The sequence below is a fragment of the Passer domesticus genome, chromosome 6, assembly GCF_036417665.1.
Source record: "Passer domesticus isolate bPasDom1 chromosome 6, bPasDom1.hap1, whole genome shotgun sequence".
Classification (NCBI taxonomy): Eukaryota; Metazoa; Chordata; class Aves; order Passeriformes; family Passeridae; genus Passer; species Passer domesticus.
Window position 1 is genome coordinate 8,156,578 of NC_087479.1, and position 20,057 is coordinate 8,176,634.

Genomic DNA, 20,057 nt, shown 5'->3' on the forward strand with positions numbered 1-20,057 from the left:
GCTGGCAATTTATTTCCTTAACCCCTTGTTCAGAGCTGGGCAACAGTAAACAGTGAAATTTAGTCTCATAGCTGCCTCTGAAATGAATTGACCATGAAAAGAAAGGCTGTAACTCCCCAAAGCAGCAACAGATTTTGGGAACCTGCTTGAAATACTCTGAAATCGTTGGGGAAGTTGAAGTGTGTGCTTAAGCCTTTTTGGAAGGCTGAATTTCTATGAGGTGGGGGAAGAACAGATCTCCAGATCATTGTTTCCTTGTTCATAAATCCCATCTATGGTTATTCCCATGCAGGTCACGTGTTCAGTTCTGTGAAACCCCTGGAAAATAAACAACTGGGAATGAATTCAGGAGCTGAACTGAGCTCCTGACAGGCAAGTCCATGGTGCTGCTCAAATCTAAAGTCAGTGCAGAGCTGGGCCTTAGATCAGCTATTTTTAGCAGTCAGCAGTGCACGAGCACAATCAGTCTATATTTACATCAGATAATATTTGTGTTTACTGTGTAATTACATCGACCCTTTTTGCACATATAATTAACAGTTTGCCATTGCATCCTGCTGGGTTGACATCTGTAGGATTCAAAAAGGGTTCAGGATCTCCAAAGAGTGTTTTTGTTTCAGGTTAGACGTGGTCTGATTGTCTAAATTAAAGACATGTCAAACCACATGAAAAGTTCAGGACAGAAGGTAACCACACAGGACGTGGCATGTGGGCCAGGTAATCATAGTGGTGGAAAGAACGGCCACACTTGTGAGGAGCCTCTCCTCTACAGGCTTTGGAAAAAAAAAAAAAAGCAAAAAAAAAGCTCCTTTTTTGTTTTTAGTAGGAAATAAAAATTAGTAAATTCAACCCCTGGCTGAAAGGAAGCCCAAATAAAGCAAACCAGATGTTCATTAGCTAATCACTTGCAATTTTTATCCCTCTCTTGTTCTTCATGGAGGAAAAGAAAATTGAGCATGTGGGAACTTGCCTGTTGAGAAAACATTTGGATCTTCAGTCATTTATCTGTTTCACCTCTGACTCGGTTCAGGCCCCCGTTAAAAGGCAGGCAGGGTGCTATCAGAGGGAAAGGTCAGCGGGGATCACTGCAGATGCTTTTCAGCTGGGGCGACCCTCGAGGCCATTGCGGCTTTCGCGGGCGTGGAGAGTCGGCTCAAAACAAAACAGCAAACCAAACACGAGCCCAGCGAGTGCGGCGGGGCTTTGAACTCCATCACTGCTGTTTGCCTTATTCCTAAATTGCAGTGTCATTTCTGTACAGTGCTCGTTATAATCACAGCCGTCCATCAGGAAGTGTGTTTATTACACCGAATACCAACGAATGCTGAATGGCGAGCTGTTTATTTCCCAGCGTTATCAAAGGAATGCAGCATAACCTTTATTCCCTTTGGATTTATGTAATTTTATTTTCCCTGCCTAATATGAGACAGAAATAGGCACAAGTTTGTAGTGCAGTTGGTGGATTTTATCAATAATAGATTACTAATACATAAAGACATCTATGTGCATAGGATCACTGGGGTTTGAAAAGCCCTCTGAGATCAGAAGTCCCAACTCAACCCAACACCACCACCACATTCACCACTAAACCACGTCCCCCAGCCTCTCTGGAGCAGTGTTATTCCATTAGGAAAGATTACAGTAACTCAGTACTTGCTTCACACTTTAACAACATTAAATAACAGTGTTAATTTTAATGCACAATGACCCAACAGCTTTTAGGAACCTGACACTGCTCAGCAAGTTGGGCAGGTGTGAGATCTCACCTACCAGAAAGCACAGCCATCCTCATTGTGTCTTGGTTGCCATACGACAACTTGCTCACTACAGAATCCTAGAATGGTTTGGCTTTCACCTTCCACTAGACCAGGTTGCTCAGGACCCCTTTGAGCTGTTTTACTTGGGAGAATTGGTCTGGGAAAGATCCAACAATCTTTCTCTTCAAGGGCAAGGCTTTATTTGGATGAAGAACCTTTTCCTAATAGTTTGATGTTGTGCTGTGTACATGATTAACACATAAACTGGAGATTGAGCAAGTATTGCTCAGATGAACTGAGTGACAACAAGTAGCATGGGAAAGTGTCTGGCTGGGTATGAGTGGAGCTCTACAAGGATTTTTCTTGGGGATGGATCTTATTTAATATTTTCATGAAATTACCTTGGCACAAAACATAGCATGCTGCTGAAGTCTGCTGATGACACAGACTTGGGAGATGTACTATGCAGAGAGAACTGGATGACCTTGAAGACTGGAATAATAGTAAAGAGATGAAATCCAGTACTGGAAAATGCAAAGTCACAAGTTTAGGGAGCAATAAGAATTTCCACTGTAGAGACTTGCCATCTGTAGATGACAAAGGAGAAAAAACGTGTGGATAATTCATGGAATGGGCTGTGAAAAAGGTATGCACACCTTCAGATATCCCAGGAGGAGTTTCTTTCAGGAGAAGGTGAATATGCCAGGAACTATGGCATCCTATGGATCACTCTGGTCCCCATATTCCTGAGGTGTGAGTTTGACCTAGGCTGCTTACAGAAAAAGATGGTGGAGATGTTGGAAGGGAGGAGCTTGTCTTTTGGGAGAGGTATGAAAGAGAAAATTTTAAACTAGAAAATGAAAGCTGAGAAGAAGGGTGATGGTTGTACATGTAAGCATCAGGATGGTAAACATCAGAGAGGAAAATAAGGCATGCAAGGTAAAGAACATGAGGCTAAATGGGTACAAATTTTAGCTTGGATGTCAGGGAAAATTTTTTCACAGAAAGGGTGATCAGACACTGGCCCAGCTGCCCAGGGCAGTGGTGGAGTCCCCATCCCTGGAGGGATTTGACAGCCATGTGGATGTGGCACTTGGGGCATGGGTTAGTGTTGGCCTTGGCTGTGCTGGGGGAATGGTTGGGCTTGATGATCTTAGAAGGCTTTTCCAACCCAGCTGATTCTATTCTATGATTTGATGACTACATTGGTCTGAGTACACTGGGTTCAAATCAGAGGAAGGTTTGTGACTTAAGGAAAGCTTATAAGAACAAGTTTGACATGTTTGTGCAAAGGATTATAACACTTGGGCTTTGAGAATATAGATTTTGGAGGTGGTCTCCTGGGGAGTGGTCATGTCAGAAGTCTTTTTGTGGCTAATGATTTCCTTACCTGGACCTTGTTTCCAAGGGGGGCTTAACAGCATATGTGGTAGGAGCAGGAGGCCAGTCATGCCTCTGGGTACTTTAGTATTTACTCGGGTTTGTATAGTTAGAGGTTGGTGGGAATCAGATGTTTTATGTTTGGCCTCCCTTAGTGTGTATGTGATTAATCTGGTTCAGTTAATGGACACTGCACTCCATCCTGTGGTTTTTGTGTGTTGATTCTGAGTGTGGTGTGTATCTTTTGGGTGTTTGAGTTGGTTTATGTTCCTGGGTGTCTACATGACCTGATTAATACTCCCAGGTTAATGCAAATGCAAACAGAGACCACAAAGGGAGGCCAGGCCAAAAACTGCATATTGAACAGTGTATGACTGGCTATCAGTTCATCAGATATATAGGAAATGGAATATATTAACCCACTGTTGTTATCCTTGCCATTGGTGGTTAAAAATTAAGTATTTAGGTCTGGAGTAGCAGTAATGGATAAATAACAGCACTGTTATTCTCAGCTGCTAGGCAAAACCAACTCCTTGTCTTTGTTGTATCCCTTGTTGCACCCCCAGAACAAGCTCTCCACAGGGCTCAGAGGGACCTTCCATCCTTGCTTTACATGTAGTAATTTCTAGTCCAGAGCTGAGAAACTCCACCTTAAACAAACCCATCTATCCTCAAAAAGGAGTTTCTCAAGACAAGTCAAAAAATCCCCATGTGCTGTTCCAAAAACAAACTGAAAGAGAAGCAGAGAGAGATGTCAGTGAAATCCAGGCTCTGGACGAGCCAGCAGGAATGTCTCCAACCACTCCTACAGAATTTCACAGGTGGTTTTGAAGAGTTGGCTGTTGACTTCAAAAGAGAGGAAAATAAATGAGAAGTTAGAAATGGTTTTGGAATAGGAGATTTCTGTCCCTGCAGGTAGCCTGATGCACTGACCCCACGCAGCCTGAGCAGGTGGTGGAGACAGAAACCTCTGCCTGGCAAGGGGGACTCATTTCTCTGCTGTGACCACACAAACCTGTCTTGAATGCCTGTGAGACACGAGGGTGCTGATGTTTCCATTGATTCCAGTGGCTCCTTCAGGGCTAAAGTTAAGCATGTGCTTAAGGGCATTGCTGGATCAGAGCCAGCCTAATCTGCCTTGCTAGATGCTGGCCCAAAGCAATTCCCAAAAAAACTCTTTTCTTCCCATCAGCCAACCCCTTGATTTGCAAACTCTACTCCTGGGAGCTGCCTAGGCTGTGTATTATTTTCTGGTACCTGCAACGCTGTGATTGGGAATTTGTGTAAATTCTGCTCCAATATTTCACTTTTGGAGTCTTCCCCTGTGAAGATTTCTTTAGCATAGCCCAGCACATCTGGCCACTTTTAATAACCCTTGGGAGGGCATGTCAGTTTAACACTCAAGTCTCTCTTCCTTTGCTTTGCTAACCGAAGTGTTCAACGCTACAAAAAAAAAAATCTGAAGGGATGGTTGATGTAAAAAGCAAAATTTGCATATTGGGAAGTAAGGAAGTAAGGAAGAAGCAAAAAAAACATTCAAAAAGGCTTTTTTAGCTTGCAGCTTTCCTCTAGCTTGATCTGACCTAAAGGACAATGACTATTTAGCATCGCTGGAGGGTGGCAAGCACTTTCTTCTGTCAATGACAATTGCCATGATTTAAGGGGCACTCTACACCGTGTAGCTGACATTTAACAACAAACCTGGATTTCCCAGTCATCTGGCATCACCTTCCTTGCAAGGAAGTGAACCCAACCTGCCTCTGAGTGGAGAGTAATGCTTTTTCAACCCTTCCCTTGCAATCTTGCACTAGTGAAGAAGCACCCACATAACCTCTAGGTGCTCCAGAAGCTGCTATTTAAAAAATGATCCTAATTAAGGAGATGACTGTGGGTCCCTGCTGAAGGAGAGCTCAGGAAGACCAGGTGACTCCACAGGACCAGCTCCTTATTAACCAGTGGCAGATTTAGTCTGTAAAGACTCTCTCTGTTGTTGAGAGTCATCACTTCCCTCCAAGAGATTCACCAGAAGGAAATCTGTGGTGCTCTGATTCCCTGGCTGAAAAAGGATGTTTTCTAGCCTTTCTGGGAGGCTTTTGCTGTGCTAAAGAGACCAGAATTTACTAGGCAGCAGAGAGGGGCAGTGTATCTCCTGCTCCGTTTGCCCAGGGCATATTGGCTTTTCATACAGGTTTTGATTGCGCCCTTCATTAAAAGAGCCCTTTCTCCCTCCAAATTAGGTGGAATCCAGCACTGAAAGAATCCAGCCCAAGTCCCAGTTTATTTCTCCATAAAACATCTGTATTGTTCTTCCAGGATGGCTCTGCCAAATGAGTCCTCAATAAACCCCAAACCTGGCAATAGACAAAACGCTAAAAAGCGCCTTTTTAATATGGAAAAGTATCCTGCAGTGTTGCAATCTTCCAGTGGAGACCACCCCCTGCCCCTGAGAAATGCAGAATAGCACCAGGCCCACAATTTGCCTGGGGTAAAGTAACAGAGCTGGATCTGTGCTGATTTACTCCAGTCAGAGCATCTGCCCTATAGTTTCTTGGAGATTTTTCCCTTTTGTTTTTTTTCCTAAAGTTCCTTAACTTCTTTTTCCTCCTTTTATTTTTTCACTTTTTTTTTTCCTTGTGGATAGAAGCTTTGCAAGTTCCTTCTTTTATTGTTAACTCATTTGGCAGGAGCAGCCAAGCAACAAAGTGTTTTATTTGGAAATAGTTGAGGGGGGAAGTCGACAATGTCGGAGCTCTATTCTGATTGCATGAGCTCTGGGAGGTTTTCACCTCTGCTTCCAGGCTGCACCAGGCTGGGATTATCTCATTTGATTTCATTGGATCTGTGTGCTGTTAAGAAGTGGGGAAAATTAAAGGTTAGTGAAGTTTGCCTTTGTGTCACGCTAGAAGCTTTTAGTTATTTAAGTGCAGAGTGTTCGCTCTCTCCTCCTTCTCTGTGGACTGAAATATCACACAATGTTCTGCTTCGCTGATTTGAAAGTGAAATGTGACTTCTGCAGCTTATATATCCCATTGCAGAAGAGATCTTGAGCAAGAAGCACAGGGGAGATGCCTTTATTTGCTAAAGTGTGAGAACTGTAGTGTGTGAAAGGCACTAAGAGTTGAACCTCCTCCATCTGAACATTGCACTCAGAAATGCTCTCTCTTTTATGGGCAGCTAAAATACCTGCTATGATTTTGATCTGTGATGTTGTCCATTGATTTCTTTCCAAAACTTACCCTCCACAAAAATTCCACTCTGCAGAGATTAAAGGCTGCACTCAGGAAAAACTCAAACCAAATGAGGAACTGTGCATGAATGTGGGCAGATCTCTCCTCTTTTCTTCCATGTTGGAGGCTCCTGTGGATCGGTTGGGATCTGCCCCCTCTTGTGCAGCACTAAATGCACATGAGAGCTGAGGTGTGTCAGTCTTCGTGCTCTGCAGGGCCAATTCAAAATAGCTCAGGGCCAGATTTCTAAGAATTCACCACCCACAGTCAAGGCCAAGTTGGGAAGTCAAGAGTGATCTGGATGTCACGAGTAGGACACGTCTTGTGGCGTGGGGAGGAGCTGTGTAGCTGTGTGTGTTTGCGTGGCTGTGAAGTGATTCACCCAAGTCCAAAGAGGCCCTCAGTGTCAGCCTTTTGTGGCCTGGGAGCAGATTTTCAGCCCCTCATTTTCTACCAGGACAGTGGTGATGAGATTGTGGTGCGCATGGGCACGCTGAGCTCTTCGGAAATGCTGGCTGCTTTTTGTGGTGTATCAGTGGGAACGGGATTGCTGGGGAAGCTCATCCACTGCTGAAGTGCTGAGCTGTTAAAAAGCCAACCCTGACCCCGATAGCCTCCCTGGGCTGGGGATGGGATTTGGAGCCTCTCTGCACCTTCACAGCTTCCCCAGCCTGGAAAAACATTTCCTACTTCGCTGGTGAGTTAAAGTTAATCAATTGATGCTTCTAAGACAATGTGATGATAGAAAATGCTGTTTGCCAGATAAATATTACTATTTATACTATAAATATTACTATTGCCCTGTGGGTGTTTGCAGTTCCAATGTGCTGTTCCCTGCAGGGACTGATTCATGTCATCCCCTCAGAGCTGATTAGGGAGCTGTCACTGCCTTCCACCACTACCAATCAATACCTGTTATCAGACAGTGCACTTGAATTGTTGCATTCTCTATAACCTGTGGCTCCCCAGATCACAGGTCTGGTCCCCAGAACTGCAAAAACCTTTTAAAAATCATGACATGGTTTTATTCTGTGAATGCTACTTTTAGCCTGCAGCATATGTTCAGGCCACCTCCTGGAAAGTGTTTCCTTTAAGACCAGAAAGACCACAGATTTTTTTTTTTCCTTAAAGTGGAAGTGCTGGATGGAGTGACACATCAGGAGCTCAGGTTTCATGTAACATCAGGGAAGATTTGCAGTGAAATCACAAGAGTTGGCAACAGAGGGGTTTTTTCCTCTGAAAGGGCCGGCACAGCTTGGTGTTCCAGAGCGCAGCTTCTTGGCTGGTGCAGCTCCAGCTCTACAGATGCCAGGGGAAGGATACAAATTGATGGTTACTGAGGACATGCCACCCTTGGGCTCAGTGCTGGTCAGTGTTTTAAGGCCCACAGAGAAGCAGCAGTTGATGTCGTGCCTTGCTGAAGACAATGCCAGCAAGGGAGAACAGAATCCCTGGAGAGCTGCGTGATGGAGAGTAGGGCAAGCTCAACACCCTTTCCTCCTGCTCTTCATTTTGGGGGTGGTTGGTGCACAAAGTCCCATGGCTTCTGTTCAACACCACACTCCAAAAAGGGAGGGAAGGATTTCAGCATGGAAAGCTGGGCCTTTGCACGATCTTTTGCCTTCAAACAATCACAGGCTCTTCCTGCTCTACGGAGTCAGGCTTTCAGGACATCTGGAAAAGAAGGCTGGATTTGGAGAAAAAATATCAAGGCTTGCTTTTAGGAGGGGATCTTGAGAACCTGGGCTTGGGGGATTCTCTCTATATTTTGGGACAGGATGGCTGCTGTGCTGTAGAGCTGCCTCCTGTCCTTTCCCTGCTGAAATCCTCCATCCCATCGGGGTCGGCCTGCCAGCGTCCATCCCACCGGCACACACAAAGTGCAGCTCTTGGAAAAGCGAATATAATTTTAAAGTTGGCCTGAGAAGCCTCAATCTAGTTTTCAGGGTTCCAGAATGTTGTTTTATTAGGATTACAGTCTTGTTCTTCTTAGGTTTCAGCAGGCGTTTATGACTGTTACAACAGGAATGAAAAGCTGGGGCTGGAATCGGCACCGCATTCTCCTGCCAGGCGCAGGGTTCACGGTGGAGGCCAGACATATGTCTTTCTCCCACAGATGCTACTTTTTTTTCTGGATGGGGAGGTGAGCTCTGTCCTCTCCCTGGAAGAGAGGGCTGGCAGCAGCTCTGAGCACAGACACGGTGGGGGCTGCACGGGGGGCCCATCTGCTGAAGGTAATTGCCCTGTTGCTTCACATCGTTCCTCCCTGCCCTTTGTCATGAGGAGAGAGCAGGCCCTGGGTCTGCAGGGAAGGTCCTGTTTGTGCAGGATGCTCTGTTCTTCCCATCCCCATTCTCTCATGCCCCATGGACACATTTCCTTGGAGGCTCTGAGGTAAGCAGAGGGGATTGGTGGGGGAGAGAGCACTCCAGGGTCAAAACCATCTGTGGCTACAGATATTTCTCTCTCCTTTTTTTTCCAGCCTGCTTTCTCCAGGCCCAATCCCATTCATCAATCTGTATTTCTCTCTGTGTGGGTAAAAATATCTCCTCAAGGACTCCTGAGGCAGATAGGAGATCCCTGTCTCTGCAGAGCCCACACTCTTACATGTGAGAGGCACGAGCACAAAGGTGAGGGTAAAGGCAGCCCTCAACATCACAAGTGCCCTGCTATCACAGAATCCCAGAATGCTTTGGATTGGAAGGAACCTTAAAGCTCATCAATTTCCCACCCCCTGCCATGGGCAGGGACAGCTTCCACTGTTCCAGGTTGCTCCAAGCCCTGTCTAGCCTGGCCTTGGACACTTCCAGGGACCCAGGGGTAGCCACAGCTTCTCTGGGCAACCTGTGCCAGGGCCTCCCACCCTCACAGACAAGAATTCCTTCCCAATATCTAATCTAAATGTAGCCTTTTAGGTCTTGTGGCTGTGTTGATTTGGTCAGCCAAATCTCACATATTATCCCCAGAAATGAGGGAGTTCAGTGTGTCCAAACAGTCCAGCCTGGGGGAAGAACTCAGGCCTCTTCTTGGGTAATTTCTGGCTACAGGATGGTCGGTCCCTCTGTACTGTAATAATTAGCAGGCAGATCCTGCTGACTTGGGAAACTCATCTGAGGTTTTGTTTGTGTGTTTGTTGTTTTTATGAGAAGGTCCATATGCCTTTCAGATTTTGTTATTTTCAGAGAGTTGATGATCTGAGGAACAGAATGAAGAGTTGACATAGCCGGTTGTTTTCTTGGCCTGCTGTAAGTAGCAGATGTAGGTTGGTAGAAGGGCTACAGCTCGTTACTTTATACTGGGGGAATTTGATGAGTTTTATTGCAAAGGCATTAGGGCAGCTCATGACAGCCCATGACCTGGGGAGAAAAGAGAAGGCTTTGTACCTGGCAGGTACTGATCATCCACAGCACCCCTTCATGAGCTGGAGCATATCCAAGAGGCAATATGGGAATTTCTATATGCAGTTAAAGTTTATGAGACTGCCTGCCTGAATGCTTGTGTGTGTGCCTGTGTGGAGTGGAATGAGGATCCCCAGCACAAAACTTAGTAAAAATCCAGTTTCACCAGTGGGATAAGAGAGATCAAGCACCAACTGAATATGATCCTCAGGGTCTGCCCCTAGGGCTCAGCCGTTGTGTTTATGGCAGGCACAGTAACTGCTCACACACCTGGTTTATGATTTACCTTGCAACCCTCCATCTGACCTGGATTTTCCGAATCAGAACATTGTTTTAAATCTAAAGATAATAATGCCCAGTAATCCAGGTGTTTGCTGGTCTCTGAGGCACTTCTAGTGCAGTGCTGGCTTCTTTCTAGGGGATGGAAATCCTGTCTAACAAGCAGTGCCTTTGCCTCTGATGGTTCCTCTGAAATGTGTGCTCACTCAGGGTGTTTAGGAAATGGGAATAGAGCTTGAGCCACAACTTTATCAGCAGTGAACACACTACTCAGCTCTAAGTGCTTGCTAAGTCCATCCCGTCTTTCAGCACTTTCCTCCTCCTGCTGAATAATCCATATTTAGTGTTGTTTTTATCAGGTTTTTGAGATTAAGTCTCTCTCCCCTTTGAGAGCTGAGCTTCCCATGAGCGAGAGCAAGCAGCCTCATTTTATGTCTGTTTTTAACCCAATGAGGCTGCAGCTTCAGACTTTTGTGACTCCTCTTGGGATCCTATTTATGAACCCCACTGACATGATCCTTAGAAATCTTCCTCTTCTTATTCCTGGCCACACTTGCCAGTGTTGACCTTCCATTTACTCCATCCCTCTACTGTCACAATGTCTCCTGGATCTTCCACACTTATCCCACCTTGAACTAATCTGTTTCAAGCACAACTGAGCAAAGAATTCATCAGAAAGAACCACGAGTGCCCTACACAATCAATGACTGTAGTAGATGTTTGGATTGGTCCCTGAGTCATCTTGTGGTTTGTAGGTCATTTCCTCAGGTGTGATATTCTGATCTTCCTGGTACTGATGATGTCTTTTAACTCTGTGCCTCAGGCAATTTGGAAAGAAATTATTCCACATTTAGCAGCAGCATGGTAGAGGCAGTGTTAACTGCAGTCACCCCACAGCTGATATTGAGAATTCCTCCAGTAACCTCCCTTCACTTCACTTGTTCCATCAGTACAACATGCTCTCATCTCCATTTTAGACAATTTATTATCCTCCTTACAACACTTGTCTCATCCCTCTGTTCTCCAGTTTCACCAGAAATGTTGTGTGGCAAAATATCAAGGGTTTACCTAATATTTGGATAGAGCAGCCTGGTACAAGAGCCTGACACTTCTATCCAGACTGAAGTTTATCCCCTGTATCACAGTTGTCTATACTTTACCCAGTGTTTCTTCAGAACCTTTGTTTAATACTGATAATGCTGTTATGAGCCTATGAGTGCTCAAGTTGTTTTTTTTTCTCATTAAATAAAGCCACTACATTTTATTTTTCTCTGAGGTATCAGTTTCAGTGTAATAAATCTTATCAGCAGACTTGCAGTTCCATGGGCTACTTCTTTCAGCATTCAGAGCTGGACTCACATTTCTCTTTCCCTGCTCAAGCAGGGAAATTCACTATTTCAGTGTTACTTGGGTTGGTGAAATGAATATTTCTCCTTGAGGGACCACTGCAAACTCTGTGTTCTGAGTGTTGGTCTCTTTGCCCAGGGAACAAGGGACAGGACAAGAGGAAACAGCCTCAGGTTGCACCAGGGGAGGTTTAGATTGGATATTGGGAAAAATTTCTCCATGGAAAGGGTTGTCCAGCCTTGGCACAGCTTTCCAGTGCAGTGGTGGAGTCTCCATCCCTGGAGGGATTTAAAAGCCATGTGGATGTGGCACTTGGGGACAGGGGTCAGTGGGGGCCTTGGCAGTGCTGGGGGAATGGTTGGACTCAATGACCTCAGAGGGCTTTTCCAACCTTAATGATTCTGTGACTCTCTGTACTAAATGCATCTAAAAAGATGAAACTTCACCTTTTTACTCACTTTGTATTCAACTTCTACCTTGCCAATAGAGACCTGCCTTGATTTCTGCATCTCTGCAGCGCATCTGCTGTCACTGAACTGGTGTGGGGAGTTTTTCCTGGAACAGGCTCAGCTATACACAAAATGGGCTTAGAATTCTAGAATGGTTTGAGTTGGAAGGGACCTTAAAGACCATCCAGTCCCACCTCTGCCATGGGCAAGGACACCTTCCGCTATCCTAGGTTGCTCCAAGCCCTGTCCAACCTGGCCTTGGACACTTCCAGGGATCCAGGGGCAGCCACAGCTGCTCTGGGCACCCTGTGCCAGGGCCTCACCACCCTCACAGACAAGAATTCCTTCCCTGTATCTAACCTGAATTGTACCTGGTGTTGGTTTAGTTCTTCCCAGCAGAGGAAAGCTCAGGGAGCTCTATCTGAAGGAGGTAACCTTCCCAGCTGAAGGAGGGAGGACTTTCTAGAAAGGATGAAAAACATTTAAACTCTTGCCAGGTTAGTGGCATTTTCCAAGCTAATTTCACATGGCAATGTCAGGCTCAGAGCATGTCACAGGCATCAGGATTTGAGTCCTAAAGATGCTTCAGGATACTGGCACCACACAGACCGTGCACCTCTGCCAACAAACCCAGAGTGTCCTCAGACTTTGGGGGTGCCTTCTGTGAGGATGGGATTTTCCTCACTGTAATTTATTTCCAAAGCAATACTAAAAAAAGGGGAGTTCTCTAAGTGTGGAAGAGAGCTTCAAACTGGCGGTGAAATTCAAATTTCTTTCTCCATGCAGTTTGTGCTGAGTGCAAACAGCAATTTACAAACATTCAGAATTTGGTTGCATTTGGGGACAGTTTCACATGACCACTGAAAAATCTGTTCTTTATCCAGAGATTCCCTTGTTGGAATTTTTAAGCCCTACCTACAAAGAATTAGGACACCAAAACATTTCAAAGCACAAGGCTCAGGGATTGTTTGAGAAACCCCTGGAGCAGTGTTTGTTCCCCTCTGAAACAGGTGAGTCATTCTGCTTGATATTAAAAATATATTAAAAAATCCTCCCCACACACAAACCAACCCTGAGGCCCATGATTGACATGGGGTATTTCACCCTTGTAGCTGGAATGAGGCAACATTTTAAGCAAATAAAACCATATCCTTGCAATAGGAAGTATTTAATTATCTTTGTAATGGACAGTAGTGTTAGTTCTACCCTTAACAAAGGGTTTCTTCTGCAAAAAAAAAATTTCCCAGGCTTTGTTCTGAGAATATATATAAGTGTTGGCAGGACCAGTGACCCATGGAGCTGTAATGCAGTGGGTTGCTATAAAACAGGGGAGAGAAATCCAAAGTTTTATTCTGGCAGCCTTAGTGGAGGTGAAATCAGGGAGTTTCAGAGTGGGAGCCATGACGATTTTGTAGGGAAAAAAATCCCCACTTGTAATTTTCCCATTAGGAAATATGCTGTAAAAATGTAATTTTTAAAAGATCTGGAGGAAACCCTTATTTTTGCCCAATTTATTAAGGTTTTCCCTGCTTCACTTGAAAAGAGAAAAATTAGTTATTTCACATATTTCTTTTAAATGTTTTTTCCCCTGGAAAACATTTGAAATACAGAGTATTACTTGTGTTACTTTCTTAAAGAGAGGGTTAAAAAGTGAAAGGTTTGCATTTAAATGTGGAAAGCAAAACTTTTAAAAGCAAGATTGAAGCAATTAAAAAATATAAGGCTTTTAAAAAGCAAAGTACTCTCTCATATATGTAGTTTTTAAACATCACTCACTATTGGGGAGAAGTCACTTCTTTAAAAGGGAAAAAAGAACAATTTCTTGGAATTCTTAGATGCTTAAAAATGGTTGTTTTTTTTTTTTGTCTAAAAGCCTTTAATTTTGAATTTAAAAATCCTTTTTAGCTGAAAAATTATTTTCAGATAAAACTTGCCTTTGATAAACCCCAGATTTTCAATTAAATAACTTCAAAGTTTGCTAAGTTTAACCATTCATGGTATAAAATACAGAGTAGTGAAACTGAGGGTGGCAAATTTGACCTCAAAAATTTTCTAGAACCTCTGGATTTTCCTTCCAGGCTATTTAAATATATTGAAAATGTGAAATCAGGAAGGCTTTTCTCAGAGAAATGTGAGTGAAATGTGAATGGTGACAGGGAGTGATGCTGGAGGAGGTGCTGAACCTGCTTAATCACCTTTGGTTCGGATTTTAACAGGTTTGATGAGGTTTTATTTAATGTTTTTGCCTGTTGTTTCAAAAGCAAACTGGTGAGCCTGAGATGGAGGTGGCCTAAATCAGGAGGGTTTGTTTATCAAAGAGATGATTTTGCAGTGCTGTTTCTCTCTCCCCTGATGTGTCTCTGATATCTCTCCATCACCACAAGAGTGGGGGGGGCTGCATCTCTGAGTCCCAAATAAAGGTGAATGCTCACTCTGCACACCCTATTTTGAGCTAAATGGTATCTTCAGCACGGCTATGGTGGCAATTAAAATAATGAGATATATAAAAGACACCTGCTTTAAATAAATACAGTAATCTGCCCAAAGCTCCCTGAGTGGGCTGGTATTCAGCAAGAACCTGCAACAAACCCACCCTTAACAACATAACCATTAAAGAGCAGAAACCTTCCCTTCTAATCCCCCTCATACAGGACAACATGTGGATGTTAGCATATTTGGACTGCTTTGCATTCCTTCTTGCCTGCTTTTGAGAACATACTACATTTTAAAACTTGTTGGGTTCTTTCATGTTTTATTTGACCCTATGTAATTGCATTCCTGAAGGAATAACAGGCTCCCACAGTGATTTATACCCTGTATTAAATGTCAGTTTTGAAGAGACACAGTTAGCAGTTTGGTTTAACCTCCTGCCTTCCTATGGAAGTTCAAAACTGAAGTGGAGCTCGGGATCCAAGGGGAAAAGTTAAAAAAAGGGGAAAAAAAAGATGAAAATGGGCTTAGAGCTTAGAGGCAGTGTGGAATGAGATGTATGTTCCTGGCCCCGCACCTTTGGAAGCCACCGGAATGAGATTCCATAAAGGCATCTCTATTTTTAACTGTAATTTGTGTACTTCATGGCTGCCCTTGACCACTGGGGAAGGCTGTAAATTAGCCCTGTGAAAGGCTCTGCTCTCTCCAGGCAGGAGCTGCAGCCTCTCCAACAACGGGCCGGGACATTTTCCCTGCAAAGTCAACCGGAGCAAGCACCAAACCAACCCCCAGTGGGTTTGGCTTGTGTCCTAAAAAGAAGGTCAGCAAAATAAATTGTCCTTGTAATTAAGAGTTGCTCCTTTGTTTTTATGTGTTTAACTGTGCATAAATAGCAAAGCAGGATAGGTATGTTATTACTGTTTTAAATATTTCGTTCCCTTTGTAGACTTCCTTACGACACAGTTAACAACTGCTTAATCATACCTTATGACCTAATTAGGGGGGATTCAGTTAAATAAATCTTGATGTAATCGTATATTCTTGATGTAATGGTGCTCTGATGGCTGCATTTATGTGCATGTGGGAATTTAAATGTGAAAGGAAGTGCAGCCTATGTAGAGTCTGACACAGGACTTTAATGGTCATCATCTTTAGAATCACTGGTGAAACAAGTTACAAGGAGACTTATCTTAATTGAGAATATACTACATTAAAACCTATTTCCTATTCCCAGGAACTGAATGTCCTGGTGAGCACTGTCCTTGGCAAAGGTATTTAAATTTTGTAGGATCAGGCCAGGGTAGTTGTTCTGACACAGGCAAACAACTGTAGTTTTCAGCTGAAGTAATTCAGGGCATTTCCATTGCCTTCTCCAGAGCCTCACTTGCCCATCAGATGAATGCTAAGTCCAGCTCTGATCTGCTGTTTGCCAGCTGGGAAAGCTGACAGCGATCTTTTATTTTGAAGTGAAAAAAAAATGTAGGTGACAATGTTTTCTGAGGATTGGATTTATCTTGCCAAAGACAGGTGTCTTGAAGTCATGGAATAAGTTGCCCTCTGGAAATGCATCTCTCTGCTGGGTGTTCAGGGAGCTAAAATGACTGGCTCAGACCTGAGGCTGCCTCTCATGTGGATAGAGTTAGGTAAGATGAATCCTGCCATGAGAAGTGCACAAGGTATTGTGTATCAACTCCCCCACTCCTAGATGTGCTGCCAGATCACTGTAAATGTTTGTGCCTTGCTGGGACAGACCTGGGATAGGTTCTTCACCATCTAAATCCAGCTGGAAGACAAGAATTTCATGTTAATCCGAGGGAACAAGCCCTTGGGGTGCAGTTAACACCTGGTCTAGGATGAGATGTGCCTTTCATGGCTTTAGATGGCAGAGAGAGAGGAATCTGTTCCTGCACTTGGAATCCCAGACTGGTTTGGGTGGGAAGAGACCTTAAAGACCATCCTATTCCACCCCCTGCCATGGGCAGGGACACCTTCCACTATCCCAGGTTGCTCCAAGCTTCATCCAATGTGGCCTGGAACATTTCCAGGGATCCTGGGGCACTTGTCACGTTTTGGCATCAATGGAGGGAAGCAGCACTGTCTAATGGGATTATTCCTGATGACCTTGTCATTCCAAAGCCAAAGGATCAAGTCTCACAGGTGGACACCTGTGCTTCCTGGCTGGTGACTTGGGTGGTGATGATGTAGGGTTTTACCCTGGGTGTAAACCTGCCACCCTCCCTAGTGGGTTGGTTCAAGCAGGAGGTTACCCAATATCAGGAAAAAAAAAAAGAATTTTAAATCAATGTGAGTAGAGAAAATAAATTCTTCATCAGGATCAATATATCAATATGACTTTACTTAATGGCATCCAGCCCTACAGACAATAGTTGGTCTCAGTAGTAATAATTAGGAGTTAGAGAACTTACTGATGACTATCTCCTGAATTTCTCGAATCTTTTGAAAAATATTACTATTTTTTTCAGACATTTGAGACTCTAAAAGCTGAAACACCAGCAGATGGAGACAAACCCTGTTATCAAACCAGCCCAGTTGAGCAGGACCTGTAGGATTTGCAGCTTTTCTCCAGGAAGCTGAGGTGGAAACCTGAAGGAAGAACACCTTTTATGAAATGTTGAATGCTATTGTTGTCTGCACATGTTTAATAGCACAAACTTTGGGAGAAAAGAAGTTCTCTTAAAAAAATCTCTTGGTACTAAATGCTTTTTTGGCCTAAAATAAAATGTTCCATTTATTTTTGGTGGGTTACATGTAAATGGGAATGTGTGCATGCATAAATCACTTTAGAAATGCAATTATGCAAACAGTTTCAAAAATTCATTTTGGATGAACAATCAGAACTTCCTAAAAGGTTCATACAAATATGCTTGCCTTTTTCTGATTTTGGGGTTGGTTTTTTTTTCTTTTTATGGAAGGTAAATTGCAGCTGGACTTGGCACAATAAACCTTTAGGCTTGACCACTCTTAAACTGTGTTTTCTGATGACTGGGACAGCTATTTGAAACTTTTTAATCAGATTGAATTATAATGGTTGTCCTCAAGTACCATGGAAACTCAGACCTCCACAGGTAAGGTAATTTATTGCCATTTGAAAATAAATTAAAATAATGAAGACACTGCATCATAAAAAACTTTATTAACTATAAATGGCAGAAGATATTTTTCCTCACATTGACTAATTTTGCTTTGCAGATGAAACACAAAAAAGTCATAAGTGGATCCAGAACCATTTTGCTTCCATGAATTGCCAGAAGAAGAAGTTTCCTTGCTGTCCATATAATCTCTTTTTCACTGGCCAGAGAGGTTGGTTTTTTACTCCATTGTCCTTTGCATTGGAGGTGAACTGGTGGGGTTGACACAACTGGTATGAGCAGAGCTGAAATTCAAAATCCAAACCAACCCGTGCTGTGGGGATGTGGGGTTGTTGTCTTACCTGGAGAAAAGGTTTTGAACAGAATGCAGACACATCATTTCATATCATGAACCACAGCAGAAAACATGTGCAGGGGCATAGGGCTGTAAAAATGGTCCTTTCCTTAATTGTCTAAATAGAAATGAATGTGGATGCCTTCAAATGCACTGCAGCTGCAGATAAAACCAAGAAAAATCTCAGGGAGGGCTGAAGAAAGATTTTCTCTTTACTTTCATTGGAACAAACATATTTTTTATTATTTTGACTGGTATAAATACAGACCAGTAGAAAAGGGGGCAGAGAGAACCTTGAGAGATGATCTCTCCTTCTACCCCAAGGCAAGATTTGCCAGGTCTGAGCCATTCCTGGTGACAGTAGAGTCTGTAGCTCCTTGACTAATTTATTCCAGTTCTCACCTGTCCTTCCTCTTAGGAAATGTGTCTAATGCTTGACCTATATCCTCCTTGCTGCAATTTAAACCCATTATTTCTTGTCTTATACCCAGTGGACATGGAGAACAATTTATTACCTTCCTATCTGCAACAACCTTTTACATAGTTGAAGGCTGTTATCATGTCTCCCCCTCAGTCTTTTCTTCTCTAGACTAAACAAACCCAATTCTTTCAATCTTTCCTCATAGGTCATGTTTTCTAGACCCCTGATCATTTTTGTTATGGAAATAAACATCCTTTAAATCAAGTTCTGTGAATCAATCTTGTGTGGAAAGGAAGGGAAACAGAGAGGTTAGAGTTAGTATTGGGAACAGGAATCTGGTGGTGAAAGAAGTGAATTTTCTGAGGTCTACAGAGAGTACAGCCTTCCATTCTTCTTTGGGTTTAGGAAGTGTATTGAACACAATTTTCTTTCCCCAACTTTCTTGGGAAACGCTTTTACCTATTTGCTACCAGAAGGAAGACAGTGTTTTATTTCCACAGGCTGTGGGGACGGTGTTCTCCGGAAAAGCACAGAGCAGGGTACCAGAGAGTAATTTGAAATTTTCATGCAGAATTTCTAAAATGAGCTTGCCTGCAGTGATATCAACCCTTGTTCTCCAACAAGTGATATAGGTAATCCCCAAAATGTAGTTTAAAATTGGATCATAACTCAGGACATTTAATGCAATCAGAGACTCAGCAAAGAAGATGCTGATGAGTTTTTGGTTGTAAATTCTCCTTTATTACATGGTCTGCTCAGAGAACATTGGAAATACCAGGTCAAGTGCTTCAGCTGCAAAAACTATCCAAGACATTACCATTAGATGGGCATCCTGGGCCTTTTGCATTTACTGTTTTGAGGTTGAGAGAAAGTGGATGTGATACCTCCTACAAAAGTTTCATCTATTCTCTACAGTCTCTATAAGCTGAATCTTGAGCGCTAAAGAATCAGGGAGTTTAGGAGATCACTGACTTAAAAACTTAGGCTGCAGAAGGATCCAGGAGAAGCTCCTTGTGTTTATCCTCCTTTCCATCCTTAAAACATCAAGGGCTAAGCTGAGGTTATTTTGGGTGTTTAACTAGACCTGGGATTGGGGAGGACTGTGCTGCTGGTACTTCTAGGCAAGTACAGCCTGCAGCAGATTTTTGCTTGTGGTGGTTCTGATGGTTGATGCTTTGACTCACAACTTCCCTGTTCCTCAGAGGTAAGTGTGAAGTTGTGGTAAATCTAGTTTCAGATCAAAGACACAGCAACCATGTGATGTAAAGCATTCAAACAATCACTTTTCTTAAAAAAAAAAATGTTGCTCTGAAGGCTTTATTCTGGGTTCAGATATCACCTGGCTTTCCTGGATCAGTAGGAAAGCCAGCGGGAACACCAGGCTGTGTGCTTTGGCACTTGAGAGAAATGTTGTGTGCTCACAATGACTCCATAAACAGGGGACTCCATAAAATTTTAGAGCTGAAAGTCCAAGAGCATCTGAAGCTGAGCGCACTGATGCACCTTGAAAAAGAGTTCAGGAAGATATAAGAGACAGAGTGCAGGAGCCACAGAAAGAGAAGTTTTAGTCCTGGTGGAGGAGATGCTGAGAAGGTGACAGGTTTCCTGCTAGCTAGCATGTGTTTTGTGAAGAAACTTCCCCAGTGTTCTCTCACTGGGAACAACACTGATTTGACCCGTCAGACATGTTACATTTCAGGCCTTGTCTGATCAAGATAGCTGAGAGTTCTAACACTTCAGCAGAGGTCCAAAATAAACATGGTGCAGTGAGGAAAAATCCTTTCTGCTCGGTGCGGTTTATTGGGAATGTTCTTCCATTTGCTGCCTGACCCAAAGGTAAAGGCTGGCTTGTCTTCCAGAGCCAGACTCGTTTTCTGAGCCAAGTGAAGGATGTCAGGGACAAAACTTTGGCTGAAGTGAGACAG

General features: G+C 43.4%; 1 long non-coding RNA gene across 2 annotated transcripts in view; it reads left to right on the plus strand.

Moving 5' to 3' along the window:
- Nucleotides 1-17,471, plus strand: part of LOC135302551 (uncharacterized) — a 139,529-nt gene extending 122,058 nt beyond the window's left edge. Inside the window, exons 5-6 of one of the 2 annotated variants that reach the window (XR_010364139.1) lie at nucleotides 16,751-16,863; nucleotides 17,201-17,471. This is a non-coding gene — a long non-coding RNA (uncharacterized LOC135302551). The other variant, XR_010364138.1, reaches the window with a different exon arrangement.
- The last annotated feature ends 2,586 nt before the right edge of the window (nucleotides 17,472-20,057 follow it).